Raw genomic sequence first — 17,766 nt, forward strand, 5'->3', positions numbered from 1 at the left:
CTATTCGCAAATATTGCAATCCTTACAGAATGAGGTCCTAAACTCAGAAACCCCAGGTAATGAGAAAGAAATCAAACAAGGAAAGGATCCCATCATTCCCCAGATGGACTTCAAGGAATAGATTTTACGGTGAGTTTTATCATCTATCTGGGGGATGCCATTACCTCTGAGATGTTACCAAAGCAAGCCAATTAAGGAGGATAGGGGGAGCGACGGAGACGGCTGCTCTAAGAATTTTCCGTCCCACACTAGCATCTTCTGGGTCAAAAGTATGGAAGCGATAACATTTTGTAAAGGTATGTATGGATGACCAGGTAGCTGCTTTACTGAGGCTCCATGCCGTACAGCCCAGGAAGCCCCTACAACACGAGTCAAGTGGGTCCTAATTGAAGCCAGAGCCATTACATTGAAGACAAATATACCTGCCGAATGGTGGCTGTGAGCCATCTAGCAATGGATCCTTTAAAGGCTGGCCAGCATCTTTTAGGGCATTAAATACCAACATGGAATCCATAAGTCTTAGAGCCGCAGTATGTTCCAGGTAAATGCATAATGCCCTCACCACATCCAATAGGGCTAAGGAACAAGCTTCCCTAGAAGCTGAAGCCTGGTGAAAGGCTTGCTCGTTTAAATAGGCTACTGCTGTAGTATTGTCTGACTGGATACGCACTGCCAAGCTCCTTACTCTGCACTGAGCTTGAACCAGTGCGTATCAAATTGCCCTAAATTCCAGTATGTTGATGGGCAGAGATACCTCCCTGGAGGACCAAAGCCCCTGTAGGTGTTTGCCCAGAATAGCCGCTCCTAGCCTGTTAAGCTGGTATTTGTGGTGACAATAGTTCAATTTATTATTGACAATTTGCAGTCCCTGTTCAGATTTTCCTTCTTCATCCACCATCGGAGGGATCGACGGGTCTGAGAAAATAATCTGAACATTTGCATCCTTAATTGAGAGATTTTACTCAATGACAAAGCAACTGGTTTTGCCAAAGCCGGGAATGAAATCTTGCGAAAGGAAATGCTTCGAAAGAAGCCACCATCCATTCCCACTAATTGTACTGCCCTTAGAATGGAGATCTGATTAAACTGCAAAATGAGCCTTGTTCTGGATGTAAGATCCTGAACCTTTCAATTTGGAAGAAACACCATGTGATTGAGTCTTGAATACCAGAACAAGAAACACCATTTCCTGAGACGGAACTAAACTTGATTTGGAAATAGTTATGATCCAAGCCAAATCACTGAAGCAGTTTTATGGTTAACTGAACATGTTGTTGTGGCAGGGCCACCAAAGGAGCCTTTAGCAACAATTCGTCCAGGTAAGCCAATAATAGGATTTTAATTACCTATTGGTAAATCCTTTTCTCATAGTCCATAGAGAGGGCAATCCCAAAAACGGTCCTCAAGGCACACAAACATGGCAGGTTTTAGTGACATTCAGGCTTTAGCACAGGTGACTAAATTAGTAGCGCAGTTATTTTGATTTAACTATCTGTGCTGCAGCCTGGATATCACTAAAACCTGCACTGTTGGTGTACCTTGAGGACCATGGTTGGGAATGCCTGCCATAAAGGATGCTGGGGTCCACATTAGTACCATGGGGGTAAAGACTGGTCCACTAGGAGCCATGGGCACTTTAAGAGTTTAATAGTGTGGGTTGGCTCCTCCCTCTATGCCCCTCCTACCAGACTCAGTCTAGAAACTGTGCCCGAGGAGACGGACTTACTTTGAGAGAAGGAAATACACAGAAAGTGGTGAGATTCACACCAGCTCACACATAAAAAGGCAAACCAAGCTAACGAGCTTGAACAATGCAGCAACAGCTGAACAACAACCCTCAACCAAGTAACAAGTCAGTACTTAACCAAGCAACAAGGCAGTACTGAACCAAGAAAACACTGCAGGAACACGAAGTGCTAGGCGAGCGCCCAGCATCCTCTACGACTACGAGAAAAGGATTTACCGGTAGGTAATTAAAATCCCATTTTCTCTTACATCCTAGAGGATGCTGGGGTTTACATTAGTACCATGGGGATGTACCAAAGCTCCCAGTACGGGAGTGAGAGCGCAGAGGCAGCTGCAGAACTGATTGACCAAACTTTAGGTCCTCAGAAACCAAAGTATCGAACTTGTAGAACTTAGCAAACGTGTTCGACCCAGACCAAGTAGCCGCTGTGCAAAGCTGTAAAGCCGAGACACCCCGGGCAGCCGCCCAGGAAGAACCCACCTTACGAGTAGAGTGGGCCTTAACAGATTTTGGACACAGCAAGCCTGCCGTAGAATAAGCATGCTGGATAGTGAACCTGATCCAGCGAGAAATTGTCTGCTTAGAAGCAGGACACCCAATCTTGTTGGGATCATAAAGGACAAACAGAGTCTGACTTTCTGTGACGTGAAGTCCTCATCACATAAATCTTTAAAGCCCTCACAACATCCAAGGACTTTGAGGTAATTGAGTCAGTAGCCACTGGCACAATAGGTTATATGTGATTATGTTCACTCACTGCTTGCGGAGCAGGAGCATAATTTCTGCCATGACTTTGGTGAACACCCTCGGTGCCGTGGAAAGGCCGAATAGCAGCGCCTGGAACTGATAGTGACAGTCCAACAGTGCAAATCTGAGATAAGCCTGGTGTGGCGGCCAAATTGGGATGTGAAGGTATGCATCCTTGATATCCAGGGATACCTGAGATAACCGCTCTCAGAGATTCCATCTTGAACTTGAATTCCCTCAAATACGGATTTAATGATTTGAGGTTCAATATTGGTCTGCCCGAACCGTCCGGTTTCGGTACCACAAACAGGTTTGAATAGTAACCCTGGTTTCCCAGATAAGGAGGCACAGGAACAATAACATTCGGCCTATCCAATTTTAGAATGGCATCTTGTAATATAGCCCTGTCAGCAAAGCTGGTAAGCTTGATTTGAAAAATCTGTGAGGAGGGAGTTTCTGAAACTCCAGTCTGTACCCCTGGGATACAATATCTTGCACCCAGGGGTTTAGGCCTGAGGACGCCCAGACCTGACTGAAATTCCTTAGACGTGCTCCCACCTGCCCGATCTCTAGGCTGGGAGGTCCACCGTCATGCTGAGGATTTTGAGGAAACAGAACAGGCTCCTGTTCCTGGGAACCTGTTGGTGCAGGTTTTCTGGATTTTCCCTGGCCACCTCTGAAGAAGGTGGAGGAGGACTTGGATTTCTTTACTTTTGCATTCCGAAAGGACTGCATTGTAGACGCAGAGAAGGATTTCTTCGGCGTTAAGGTGGCTGAGGGAAGAAAGGCTGACTTACCCGTTGTTGCCGTGGAGATCCACGCATCCAAAGCTTGCCCAAACAGAGCCTGACCTGTGAAGGGAAGGTTCTCCACACTCTTCTTGGATTCTGCATCCGCAGACTATTGGCGCAGCCAGAGTCCCCTGCGTGCCGACACCCCCATGGAAGACGTCCATGCATTTAGAGTACCAAGATCCTTCATGGCCTCCACCATGAAACCCACAGAATACTGTATGCGAAGTAAAACCATTTCAATGTCACTTTTATCCATAGTATCTAAATCCTCAGGAACGTGCCTGACCACTTTACTTTAGAAATCCATGCACAAGCTATAGTGGGCCACGCCGGAAGCGGTATATATGGATTTGAGTGTAGTCTCAATTTTGCGGTCTGACTGCTCTTTTAAAACAGTAGACCCAGGGACAGGTAAAACCACCATCTTAGACAATCTAGAAACATAAGCGTCTACTATAGGAGGGTTTTCCCACTTTTTTTATATCCTCTTCGGGGAAAGAAAGAGCAACTAGAATTCTTTGGGACCTGGAATTTTTTCTCTGGGTTTTCCCAGGATTTTTCAAATAAAGCGTTTAATTCTTTAGACGCAGGGAAGGTAAGGGAGACTCTTATAATCTGTAAAGTAAGCCTCCTCAACCTGTACAGGTGTCTAGTCAGTAATGTGCAACACGTTCCGAATGGCCTCAATCATGAACTGCACCCCTTTTGCAAGGGATGCCTCCCCCCGCAGTATATCACCGTCACTCGTATCAGTCGGTATCCGCGTCGACTTGCATTACCTGTGCAAGAGCACGCTTTTTGGGGCATATACTAGGAGAGTTTGATGAGGTAGTGGGAGTAGAATATGACAAAACCTCTACAGATTTTTTCAAAACCTGTGTTTCAGTCTCATAATGAGCTATCCTAGATAAAATCTGGGATATCATTCCCTTAATAGAAGCCACCCACTTGGGTTCGAATTTAGAAGGCTGAGACAGTATATTGCATTCCTGGGTACATGGAATTGACTCCTCTGGAGTATATACTCTGCAGCACAAGATGCAGAGTCCCTGGACATGGTAATTTGAGATATATAACAAACACACACAGAAAAATGTCAGACACCGTTTCCCCCAAGTACCTTCAGAGAGAGACAGAGTTAAGAAGCCAGCACACACAGCGCCCAGCAGGCAGTTATAATAATAAAAGTCTGGCGCTGACTGAGTAACCTTGATAGATTAAACAGCAATAACAACAGTGAATAACACTCTTCCCCCCATCTATAGCCTCCTGGTACCGCACATGATAGCTTGAGTTATGTGGAGGGTCAGCGCTCCCCATCAGCATAGAAAATGGCGCTGGTGAGCTGCTGGATCCGCTCTGAGAAGCTCCGCCCCCTAACATGGCACGTCTTCCCACACTTTAGGATTATACTGGCCTGAGGTAAAAAACGTTGCAAACAGTAGAACAGCTTTCCTGGTAGCCCAGATGACCAGTTTGAAGGGCATAGCGCTGGCCCAGGGCACCCCTCACAGCGCCGCACAGCAGTACCTCTGAGCCCTCCAGAGCGCAGCTTCAGCGCTGCACTCCTATCCTGATGCCACTATACTCACCGGCTCCCCGCTGGTCGGGTTGCTGACAATCTACTCATCACTGCGATCTTCTGGCTCTGTTAGGGGGTGGCGGCATGCTGCGGGAGTGAGCGGTCGCCTCAGGGGCTTGCGATCATCACTCTCAGGAGCTCAGTGTCTTATCAGCGGAGAGAGTGGCCATTAACCTCAGAGGGTTGGTTATTACTTTCCCCCTAAGTCCCACGAAGCAGGGAGGCTGTTGCCAGCAGCCTCCCTGTGCCCCTGTGGGAAGGGGCCTCAGGTCCGACCTGCTCCTCCTGCTGGCATACCCTCTGGGCGATGCGGGCAGTAAAAAGCGGGGTTAATATAGTAGAAAAAACACCAGACCTGTGCCCCTTAACTGTCCCTGTTGGCTAGTGGAGCGGCTGCCCAGTAATCAGTGTCCACGCCAGCGCGCGGCCCGCCTCCTACAACCGCGCTGGATTGCGGTAAAGAGTGGGCACAGAAGCTCCTTACCTCCCCCTTATCTGCGGCCCCACGATCCGGGAGGACGGCGATGTGTGTGTGACGGACCTCTGTGAAGAAACCGGCGCCTCCGCTGCAGTAACCCGGCAACCAGTGCGCGAGAGTATTCAGTGCCGCTGGGGGTGCCGGAGCTGCAGCCAGAAGAGTCTATAAAGACTACTCTGCTGCAGCCCTTGTAGATGATGTAAAAGAATCTTCTTCTTTCTTTAAAATAAAGCTAAGAATAGGCTGCCTGAGGCAGCCCCCTGTTAGTGCCTGCTTACTGCATGGCACCAACTTACAAACTGAGCTCCCTGTGCATGGAGGCGGGGTTATAGAGGAGGCGGTGCTGAGTATTTTGGGAACAGTCAAAAGCTTTGAGCATGTTGGTGCCTCGGATCAAGATCCTACTCTACACCCCGATGTGATTCCTTGTGGAGCCCAGTGTACCCCGCAGCATAAAAAGTGATACATTTCACGGTGAGAAAGTACCAGCCAATCACCTCCTAACTGCCATGTCACAGGTTGTGTTTGAAAAATGACAGTTACGAGCTGGTTGGTTGGTACTTTAGCACCGTGAAATTTATCACTTTTTCAAGACTTAGTACATCTCCCCCTTTGTCTTAAAAGCCATGCAGTGTGAGGAATTATAAAAAAGGTGGGGTTCTCTTCTTCAAGATCCCTGTCCTCTGTTGATTGCGCTTAAATTCAGTTGGTCAGTCCTTCAACTTGACTCCTTAAACATGACTAATGTAGATTTTTTTTTAGATTTTTTTCATGATTCACAACCAGTTTGGTAGTGCCCCAATTGTGTTTTAGAAGAAGCTGTTTTTTACTATAACTCATAAGAAAGTTAAATTTTTTTGGTTTTGTTTTTTTGTAGGGGGAAAAATTGATTGCTTGTACTAATTAACACCCACATCCCAGAAACTTCACAGCTGCCCTCCTGGACAAAAATATGGGAATCCCTGGCATACCATAGCAGAGAACAGAAACCATTAATCTAGAAGAAAACCTGAAACTACAGAGACTGGTATAACAACCTATTTAGTAATGTACTGCATTTACACATGTAAATTTGGACTTCTCAAATGTCAAAAGAAAAAAGCAATTATTAATTTGAACATGAAGATAACTAGCAGTGTTTGAGGAGCAAGTAAAAATACTGCTTGCAATTAGTGTATGTCTAAACCGTATTATTAAGCTAAGCAATATACCTAAATAACAGCTGTATAATAAATTAAATTCTATCCAGCATACAGTGTACAACAGATGTGTCCTCCTACATCCTTGCAGCAGTCACGTTAAATAGCCCTTCTAGTCACGCTATACCGTGGTGTCCGTGGTGTGACTCAATAGCATAGGGCGCGTGTGTGACTTATGAGTCGCATTGTTATGCAAATAGGACGCCTATATTCTGTGTGCGACCACTGCTGTCTGCATACAATATGGTATGTTACAGTGTTTTCCTGGAAATCACTGTAACGTATCATTTCATATGCAGACACATAGAATATAGGCATGTTGCATATCATATTAATCAGCATAAGCTGCTTGTGTGTCCTTGTGGGTATGGGTCGTTGGGTCGACAGTCATTAGATCGACCACTATTGGTACACATGCATTAGGTCGTCAGGGTCACTAGGTTGACATGTACTAGGTCAACAGGTCGACATGAGGGGGGAGGGGGGGGTTTACTTTTTTGGTGTCGTTTTCTTCAAAAAGTGATGGGGAACCCCAATCAGTGCCCCGTGTCCCCTCGCATGGCGAGTGAGCTTCAGCCAAGGTGCCTCGCTCCGCTACCACTACGCTCGGCACAGATTACAGTTCCCAATTGTAGTCAGCGTGGATCGTAAAGTGTGAAAAAGTCAAAAAAAATAAAAATAAGAATTTACTTACCGATAATTCTATTTCTCGTAGTCCGTAGTGGATGCTGGGAACTCCGTAAGGACCATGGGGGAATAGCGGCTCCGCAGTAGACTGGGCACAAAAAGAAAAGCTTTAGGACTACCTGGTGTGCACTGGCTCCTCCCCCTATGACCCTCCTCCAAGCCTCAGTTAGGATACTGTGCCCGGACGAGCGTACACAATAAGGAAGAATTTTGAATCCCGGGTAAGACTCATACCAGCCACACCAATCACACCGTACAACCTGTGATATGAACCCAGTTAACAGCATGATAACAGAGGAGCCTCTGGATAGATGGCTCACAACAACAATAACCCGATTTGTTAACAATAACTATGTACAAGTATTGCAGATAATCCGCACTTGGGATGGGCGCCCAGCATCCACTACGGACTATGAGAAATAGAATTATCGGTAAGTAAATTCTTATTTTCTCTGACGTCCTAGTGGATGCTGGGAACTCCGTAAGGACCATGGGGATTATACCAAAGCTCCCAAACGGCGGGAGAGTGCGGATGACTCTGCAGCACCGAGTGAGAAAACTCCAGGTCCTCCTCAGCCAGAGTGTCAAATTTGTAAAATTTTACAAAAGTATTTGACCCGGACCAAGTAGCAGCTCGGCAGAGTTGTAAAGCCGAGACCCCTCGGGCAGCCGCCCAAGATGAGCCCACCTTCCTTGTGGAGTGGGCTTTTACAGATTTTGGCTGTGGCAGGCCTGCCACAGAATGCGCAAGCTGAATTGTACTACAAATCCAGCGAGCAATAGTCTGCTTAGAAGCAGGAGCACCCAGCTTATTGGGTGCGTACAGGATAAATAGCGAGTCAGATTTTCTGACTCCAGCCGTCCTGGAAACATATATTTTCAGGGCCCTGACAACGTCCAGCAACTTGGAGTCCTCCAAGTCCTTAGTAGCCGCAGGTACCACAATAGGCTGGTTCAGATGAAACGCTGAAACCACCTTTGGGAGAAATTGAGGACGAGTTCTCAATTCTGCCCTGTCCGTATGAAAAATCAGGTAAGGGCTTTTACAGGATAAAGCCGCCAATTCGGACACACGCCTGGCTGAAGCCAGGGCCAACAACATGACCACTTTCCATGTGAGATATTTTAATTCCACAGTGTTGAGTGGTTCAAACCAATGTGATTTTAGGAAATCCAAAACAACATTCAGATCCCAGGGTGCCACTGGAGGCACAAAAGGAGGCTGTATATGTAGCACTCCCTTAACAAACGTCTGGACTTCAGGCACTGAAGCCAGTTCTCTCTGAAAGAAAATCGACAGGGCCGAAATCTGGACCTTAATGGATCCTAACTTTAGGCCCATAGACACTCCTGCTTGCAGGAAATGCAGAAATCGACCCAGTTGAAATTCCTCCGGCGGGGCCTTTTTGGCCTCGCACCACGCAACATATTTCCGCCAGATGCGGTGATAATGCTTTGCGGTTACATCCTTTCTGGCTTTTATCAAAGTAGGGATGACTTAGTCTGGAATGCCTTTATCCTTTAGGATCCGGCGTTCAACCGCCATGCCGTCAAACGCAGCCGCGGTAAGTCTTGGAACAGACAGGGTCCCTGCTGGAGCAGGTCCCTTCTCAGAGGTAGAGGCCACGGGTCCTCTGTGAGCATCTCTTGAAGATCCGGGTACCAAGTCCTTCTTGGCCAATCCGGAGCCACGAGAATAGTTCTTACTCCTCCCCGCCGTATAATTCTCAGCACCTTGGGTATGAGAGGCAGAGGAGGGAACACATACACCGACTGGTACACCCACGGTGTTACCAGAGCGTCCACAGCTATTGCTTGAGGGTCCCTTGACCTGGCGCAATACCTGTCCAGTTTTTTGTTGAGGCGGGACGCCATCATGTCCACCTTTGGTTTTTCCCAACGGTTTATCATCATGTGGAAGACTTCTGGGTGAAGTCCCCACTCTCCCGGGTGGAGGTCGTGCCTGCTGAGGAAGTCTGCTTCCCAGTTGTCCACTCCCGAATTGAACACTGCCGACAGTGCTATCACATGATTTTCCGCCCAGCGAAGAATCCTTGCAGCTTCTGCCATTGCCCTCCTGCTTCTTGTGCCGCCCTGTCTGTTTACGTGGGCGACTGCCGTGATGTTGTCCGACTGGATCAGCACCGGCTGACCTTGAAGCAGAGGTCTTGCTTGGCTTAGAGCATTGTAAATGGCTCTTAACTCCAGGATATTTATGTGAAGTGATGTCTCCAGGCTTGACCACAAGCCCTGGAAGTTTCTTCCCTGTGTGACTGCTCCCCAGCCTCACAGGCTGGCATCCGAGGTCACCAGAACCCAGTCCTGAATGCCGAATCTGCGGCCCTCTAGAAGATGAGCACTCTGCAACCACCACAGGAGAGACACCCTTGTCCTTGGGAACAGGGTTATTCGCTGATGCATCTGAAGATGCGATCCGGACCATTTGTCCAGCAGGTCCCACTGGAATGTTCTTGCGTGGAATCTGCCGAATGGGATTGCTTCGTAGGAAGCTACCATTTTTCCCAGGACCCTTGTGCATTGGTGCACTGATACTTGGCCTGGTTTTAGGAGGTTTCTGACTAGCTCGGATAACTCTCTGGCTTTCTCTTCCGGGAGAAACACCTTTTTCTGGACTGTGTCCAGGATCATCCCTAGGAATAGAAGACGTGTCGTCGGGATCAGCTGCGATTTTGGGATATTGAGAATCCAACCGTGCTGCCGCAGCACTACTTGAGACAGTGCTACTCCGACTACCAACTGTTCCTTGGATCTTGCCCTTATCAGGAGATCGTCCAAGTAAGGGATAATTAAAACTCCCTTCCTTCGAAGGAGTATCATCATTTCGGCCATTACTTTGGTAAAGACCCGGGGCGCCGTGGACAATCCAAACGGCAGCGTCTGAAACTGATAGTGGCAGTTCTGTACCACAAACCTGAGGTACCCTTGGTGAGAAGGGTAAATTGGGACATGGAGGTAAGCATCCTTGATGTCAACAGACACCATATAATCCCCTTCTTCCAGGTTCGCGATCACCGCTCTGAGTGACTCCATCTTGAATTTGAACCTCTGTATGTAAGTGTTCAAAGATTTAAGATCCGGCTTCGGTACCACAAACAGCGTGGAATAATACCCCTTTCCCTGTTGTAGGAGGGGTACCTTGATTATCACCTGCTGTGAATACAGCTTGTGAATGGCTTCCAATACCGCCTCCCTATCGGAGGGAGACGTCGGTAAGGCAGACTTTAGGAAACGGCGAGGGGGAGACGCCTCGAATTCCAATTTGTACCCCTGAGATACCACTTGAAGGATCCAGGGATCCACTTGTGAGTGAGCCCACTGCGCGCTGAAATTCTTGAGACGGGCCCCCACCGTGCCTGAGTCCGCTTGTAGAGCCCCAGCGTCATGCTGAGGACTTGGCAGAAGCGGGAGAGGGCTTCTGTTCCTGGGAACTGGCTGTTTGCTGCAGCCTTTTTCCTCTCCCTCTGCCACGGGGCAGAAATGAGGAGCCTTTCGCCCGCTTGCCCTTATGGGGCCGAAAGGACTGCGCCTGATAATACGGCGTCTATTTATGTTGAGAGGCTACCTGGGGTAAAAATGTGGATTTCCCAGCAGTTGCCGTGGATACCAGGTCCGATAGACCTACCCCAAATAACTCCTCCCCTTTATAAGGCAATACTTCCATATGCCTTTTGGAATCAGCATCACCTGACCACTGCCGCGTCCATAACCCTCTTCTGGCAGATATGGACAGCGCACTTACTCTTGATGCCAGTCGGCAAATATCCCTCTGTGCATCACGCATATATAAAAACGCATCTTTTAAATGCTCTATAGTCAGTAATATAGTGTCCCTATCCAGGGTATCAATATTTTCAGTCAGGGAATCCGACCAAGCCACCCCAGCACTGCACATCCAGGCTTAGGCGATTGCTGGTCGCAGTATAACACCCGTGTGAGTGTATATACATTTTAGGATATTCTCCTGCTTTCTGTCAGCAGGTTCCTTAAGGGCGGCCGTATCCGGAGACGGTAGTGCCACCTGTTTTGACAAGCGTGTGAGCGCTTTATCCACCCTAGGAGGTGTTTCCCAACGTGCCCTATCCTCTGGCGGGAAGGGGTATGATGCCAATAACTTTTTAGGAATTATCAGTCTTTTATCGGGAGAAACCCACGCTTCATCACACACTTCATTTAATTCCTCAGAAGCAGGAAAAACTACAGGTAGTTTTTTCTCACCAAACATAATACCCTTTTTAGTGGTACTTGTACTATCAGAAATGTGTAAAACATTTTTCATTGCCTCAATCATGTAACGTGTGGCCCTACTGGAAGTCACATTCGTCTCTTCATCGTCGACAATGGAGTCAGTATCCGTGTCGGCGTCTGTATCTACCATCTGAGGTAGCGGGCGTTTTAGAGCCCCTGATGGTCTTTGAGACGCCTGGACAGGCACCAGCTGAGTAGCCGGCTGTCTCATGTCATCAACTGCCTTTTGTAAAGAGCTGACACTTTCACGTAAATCCTTCCATAAGCTCATCCACTCAGGTGTCGACTCCCTAGGGGGTGACATCACCAGTACAGGCAATTGCTCCGCCTCCACATCATTTTCCTCTTCATACATGTCGACACAGTCGTACCGACACACAGCACACACACAGGGAATGCTCTTATAGAGGACAGGACCCCACTAGCCCTTTGGGGAGACAGAGGGAGAGTATGCCAGCACACACCAGAGCGCTATATATATGTTGGGATAACACCAAACAGTGTTTTTCCCTTTATAGCTGCTGTGTATATTATATTGCGCCTAATTAGTGCCCCCCCCCCCCCCTCTTGTTTTACCCTTTTCTGTAGTGCAGGACTGCAGGGGAGAGTCAGGGAGACGTCCTTCCAGCGGAGCTGTGAGGGAAAATGGCGCCAGTGTGCTGAGGAGATAGGCTCCGCCCCCTTCTCGGCTGACTTTTCTCCCGCTTTTTTTCGGAATCTGGCAGGGGTTAATATACATCCATATAGCCCTGGGGGTTATATGTGATGTAATTTAGCCAGCCAAGGTGTTTATATTGCTGCTCAGGGCGCCCCCCCCAGCGCCCTGCACCCATCAGTGACCGGAGCGTGTGGTGGATGAGGAGCAATGGCGCACAGCTGCAGTGCTGTGCGCTACCTTGGTGAAGACTGATGTCTTCTGCCGCCGATTTTCCGGACCTCTTCTTGCTTCTGGCTCTGTAAGGGGGCCGGCGGCGCGGCTCTGGGACCGGACTCCGAGGCTGGGCCTGTGTTCGGTCCCTCTAGAGCTAATGGTGTCCAGTAGCCTAAGAAGCCCAAGCTGGCTGCAAGCAGGCAGGTTCGCTTCTTCTCCCCTTAGTCCCTCGATGCAGTGAGCCTGTTGCCAGCAGGTCTCACTGAAAATTAAAAACCTAAAACTAACTTTTCCTAAGAAGCTCAGGAGAGCCTCCTAGATTGCACCCAGCTCGGTCGGGCACAAAAATCTAACTGAGGCTTGGAGGAGGGTCATAGGGGGAGGAGCCAGTGCACACCAGGTAGTCCTAAAGCTTTTCTTTTTGTGCCCAGTCTCCTGCGGAGCCGCTATTCCCCCATGGTCCTTACGGAGTTCCCAGCATCCACTAGGACGTCAGAGAAATAGGATTTTAATTACCTACCGGTAAATCCTTTTCTCATAGTCCGTAGAGGATGCTGGGGTCCACATTAGTACCATGGGTTAAAGATGGGTCCACCAGGAGCCACTGGCACTTTTAGAGTTTGAGAGTGTGGGCTGGCTCCTCCTTCTATGCCCCTCCCACCAGACAGAGTCTAGAAAATGTGCCCGAGGAGACAGACATCTTCGAGAGAAGGATTATACACAGATAGTGGCAAGTTTCACACCAGCTCACACATCAGGGTCGGACTGTACAGTGGAAACCACCGATGGGCCCCACTGCCTGGGGGGCCGCCGCCTCCTCTAGTGATCAGGTTCCAGACTATGTTCTTGAATGATACATTATACATATGTTACCTTATACTGCACAGGACTATGATGTATTCTCTACAGTGCATTGCCAATATTTATCTGGTACATTATCATGCACGCACTAGCAGTATTTATATATTTGTCAAGGGGCCAAGCCCATGCACTCACTAACGGTTAGGCAATCCAATGTAGCGGCTGGCCACACCCCCTCTGGAGACTGACCACACCCCTAAACACGGACCACTACCTCTGCATTCCCCGGTGGGCACTTCATGCCCCAGTCCGACACTGTTACACATACATGGCAAACCAAGCTAACTAGCTTGAAACTCAGCAACAGCTGAAACATTTATTACCAAGTAATAATGCAGTACTTAACTAAAACCAAAAGTTGTACTGAACCAAATAACCACTGAAGGAAAACGAAGCGCTGGGTGGGCGCCCAGCATCCTCTGCGACTACGAGAAAAAGATTTACCAATAGGTAATTAAAAATAAGATTTTAAACCTACCGGTAAATCTTTTTCTCCTAGTCCGTAGAGGATGCTGGGGACTCCATAAGGACCATGGGGTATAGACGGGCTCCGCAGGAGACATGGGCACTAAAAAGAACTTTAGATATGGGTGTGCACTGGCTCCTCCCTCTATGCCCCTCCTCCAGACCTCAGTTAAAGAACTGTGCCCAGAGGAGACGGACAGTACGAGGAAAGGATTTTTGTTAATCTAAGGGCGAGATACATACCAGCCCACACCATCCACACCGTACAACATGGAATATACGAAACCAGTTACCAGTATGAAACAAAACAGCATCAGCCAGAGACTGATCTCAACTGTAACATAACCCTTATGTAAGCAACAACTATATACAAGCCTTGCAGAAACAGTCCGCACTGGGACGGGCGCGCAGCATCCTCTACGGACTAGGAGAAAAAGATTAACCGGTAAGTTTAAAATCTTATTTTCTCTTACGTCCTAGAGGATGCTGGGGACTCCGTAAGGACCATGGGGATTATACCAAAGCTCCAGACCAGGCGGGAGAGTGTGGATGACTCTGCAGCACCGATTGAGCAAACATGAGGTCCTCATTAGCCAGGGTATCAAACTTGTAGAACTTTGCAAAAGTGTTTGAACCCGACAAAGTAGCTGCTCGGCAAAGCTGTAATGCCAAGACGCCTCGGGCAGCCGCCCAAGAAGAGCCCACCTTCCTAGTGGAATGGGCCTTTACCGAATTAGGTAACGGCAATCCAGCCGTAGAATGAGCCTGCTGAATCGTGTTACAGATCCAGCGAGCAATAGTCTGCTTAGAAGCAGGAGCGCCAACCTTGTTGGCTGCATACAGGACAAACAGTGCCTCTGTTTTCCTAACCCAAGTCATCCTGGCTACATACATTTTTAAGGCCCTGACCACATCAAGGGACTTGGAATCCCTCCAAGTCACCCGTAGCCACAGGCACCACAATAGGTTGGTTCATATGAAACTACGAAACCACCTTAGGTAGAAATTGTGGACGAGTTCTCAACTCTGCCCGATCCACATGAAAAATCAGATAGGGGCTCTTGTGAGACAAAGCCGCCAATTCGGACACCCGCCTCGCAGATGCCAAGGCCAACAACATGACCACTTTCCAAGTGAGAAACTTGAATTCAACCGTTTGAAGAGGTTCAAACCAGTGTGATTTAAGGAACTGTAACACCACGTTAAGGTGCCACTGGGGGCACAAAAGGAGGTTGGATGTGCAGCACAAAAGTCTAGATTTCTGGGAGAGAAGCCAATTCCTTCTGAAAGAATATAGACAAGGCCGAAATCTGCACTTTAATGGAGCCTAACTTTAGGCCCATATCCACTCCTGTCTGCAGAAAATGGAGAAAACGGCCCAGGTGAAAATCTTCCGTAGGAGCATTCTTGGCTTCACACCAAGATACATATTTTCTCCAGATACGGTGATAATGCTTCGCTGTCACCTCCTTCCTAGCTTTGATTAGAGTAGGGATGACTTCCCCCGGAATACTTTTCCTAGCTAGGATTTGGTGTTCAACCGCCATGCCGTCAAACGTAACCGCGGTAAGTCTTGGAACACACAGGGCCCCTGTTGCAACAGGTCCTCCCTGGGAGGAATAGGCCATGTATCTTCTGTGAGCATTTCCTGAAGATCTGAATACCAGGCTCTCCGAGGCCAATCTGGAACAATGAGTATTGTCTGCACTCTTGTTCGTCTTATGATTCTCAATATTTTTGAGATGAGTGGAAGTGGAGGGAACACATAGACCGACTGAAACACCCACGGTGTCACCAGGGCGTCCACCGCCACTGCCTGAGTGTCCCTCGACCTGGAACAATACGTCTGAAGCTTTTTGTTGAGGCGTGACTCCATCATGTCTATTTAAGGAAGTCCCCACCGACTTGTTATCAATGCAAAAACTTCTTGATGAAGTCCCCACTCTCCTGGATGGAGATCGTGTCTGCTGAGGAAGTCTGCTTCCCAGTTGTCCACTCCCGGAATGAAGACTGCTGACAGAGCGCTTACGTGATTTTCCGCCCAGCGCAGAATCCTGGTGGCTTCTGCCATTGCCGCTCTGCTCCTTGTCCCGCCTTGGCGGTTTACATGCGCCACAGCCGTGACGTAGTCTGACTGAATCGGAACGGGTAGGTTGCGAAGATTCTCCGCTTGTCGTAGGCCATTGTATATGGCCCTTAATTCCAGCACGTTGATGTGTAGACAAGTCTCCTGGCTTGACCATATTCCCTGAAAATTTCTTCCTTGTGTGACTGCTCCCCATCCTCGGAGGCTCGCGTCCGTGGTCACTAGAACCCAGTCTTGAATGCCGAACCTGCGATCCTCTGAGAGGTGAGCACTCTGAAGCCACCACAGGAGAGAAACCCTGGCCCTGGGGGACAGGCTTATTTTCTTATGTATTTGTAGATGGGACCCTGACCACTTGTCCAGAAGGTCCCACTGAAACGTCCTCGCATGGAACCTGCCGAACGGGATGGCCTCGTAGGCCGCCACCATCTTTCCCAGTACTCGAGTGCATTGATTAACCGACACTCTTTTTGGTTTTAGCAACTGATCTCTCGATCTCGCTTTTATCAGGAGATCGTCCAAATATGGGATAATTGTGACTCCTTGCCTGCGCAGGAGCACCATCATTTCCGCCATTACCTTGGTGAAAATCCTCGGGGCCGTGGAAAGCCCAAACGGCAACGTCTGAAACTGGTAATGACAATCCTGTACAGCGAATCTCAGGTACGCCTGATGAGGGGGATAAATGGGGATATGAAGGTATGCATCCTTTATGTCCAGCGACACCATAAAATCCCCCCTTCCAGGCTGGAGATCACCGCCCGGAGAGATTCCATCTTGAATTTGAACCTTTTCAAATACAGGTTCAGGGATTTTAGATTCAGAATGGGTCTGACCGAGCCATCCGGCTTCGGGACTACAAACAGGGTTGAATAATACAGCAGGGGAAGGGGTATTAGGAGAACCATGATAATCACTTGCTGTTGACACAGCTTTTGTATGGCAGCTGAAACTATTTCCCTCTCTGGGGGAGAAGCTGGCAAAGCCGATTTGAAAAATCGGCGAGGAGGCACTTCTTCGAACTCTAGTTTGTAGCCTTGGGATACAATGTCGACTGCCCAAGGATCCAAATCCGACTGAACCCAGACCTGGCTGAAGAGTCGAAGACGCGCCCCCACCGATGCGGACTCCCTCAGCGGAGCCCCAGCGTCATGCAGTGGATTTTGTAGAGGCCGGGGAGGACTTTTGTTCCTGGGAACTATCCGTAGCAGGCATTCTTTTCCCTCTACCTCTACCGAGGAAGGAAGAGCCCCGACCCTTTCTGAACTTATGCGACCGAAAGGACTGCATCTGATATTGAGGTGTTTTCTTTTGCTGAGGGGGAACGTAAGGCAAAAAAGATTTACCCGCGGTAGCTGTGGAAACCAGGTCCGCGAGTACCTCCCCAAATAAAACCTCACCCTTGTAAGGTAAAGTCTCCATATGTCTCTTTGAATCAGCATCACCTGTCCATTGTCGGGTCCACAGGGACCTTCTAGCCGAAACTGCCATGGCATTGGCTCTTGAACCCAACAGCCCAATATCTCTCGCAGCCTCTCTCATATACAATGCTGCGTCCTTAATGTGACCCAAGGTCAACAAAATACTATCTTTATCTAGGGTGTCAATGTCAGATGACACGTTATCTGCCCACGCTGCAATTGCGCTACCCACCCATGCCGACGCTACTGTCAGTCTGAGCAGGGCACCCGTATGTGTATAAATTGATTTTAAGGTAGTTTCCTGTCTGCGGTCAGCAGGATCCTTGAGGGCTGCCGTGTCTGGAGACGGTAGCGCCACCTTTTTGGACAAGCGTGTCAAAGCCTTGTCCACCGTGGGCGAGGATTCCCATCGTAAACTGTCCTGTGAGGGGAAAGGATACGCCATAATAATTCTCTTGGGAATCTGCAGTCTCTTGTCTGGAGTTTCCCAAGCTTTTTCAAATAAAGCGTTCAGCTCATGAGATGGGGAAACGTTACCTCAGGTTTCTTTTCCTTAAACATG

At 48.6% G+C, this 17,766-nt stretch overlaps 1 protein-coding gene across 5 annotated transcripts in view; it reads right to left on the reverse strand.

Moving 5' to 3' along the window:
* POLA1 (DNA polymerase alpha 1, catalytic subunit) overlaps positions 1–17,766 on the reverse strand; it is a 1,252,649-nt gene that overhangs the window by 1,041,896 nt on the left and 192,987 nt on the right. The window lies entirely within an intron of this gene.

The sequence above is a fragment of the Pseudophryne corroboree genome, chromosome 2 (assembly GCF_028390025.1).
Source record: "Pseudophryne corroboree isolate aPseCor3 chromosome 2, aPseCor3.hap2, whole genome shotgun sequence".
In the NCBI taxonomy this organism is placed as follows: Eukaryota; Metazoa; Chordata; class Amphibia; order Anura; family Myobatrachidae; genus Pseudophryne; species Pseudophryne corroboree.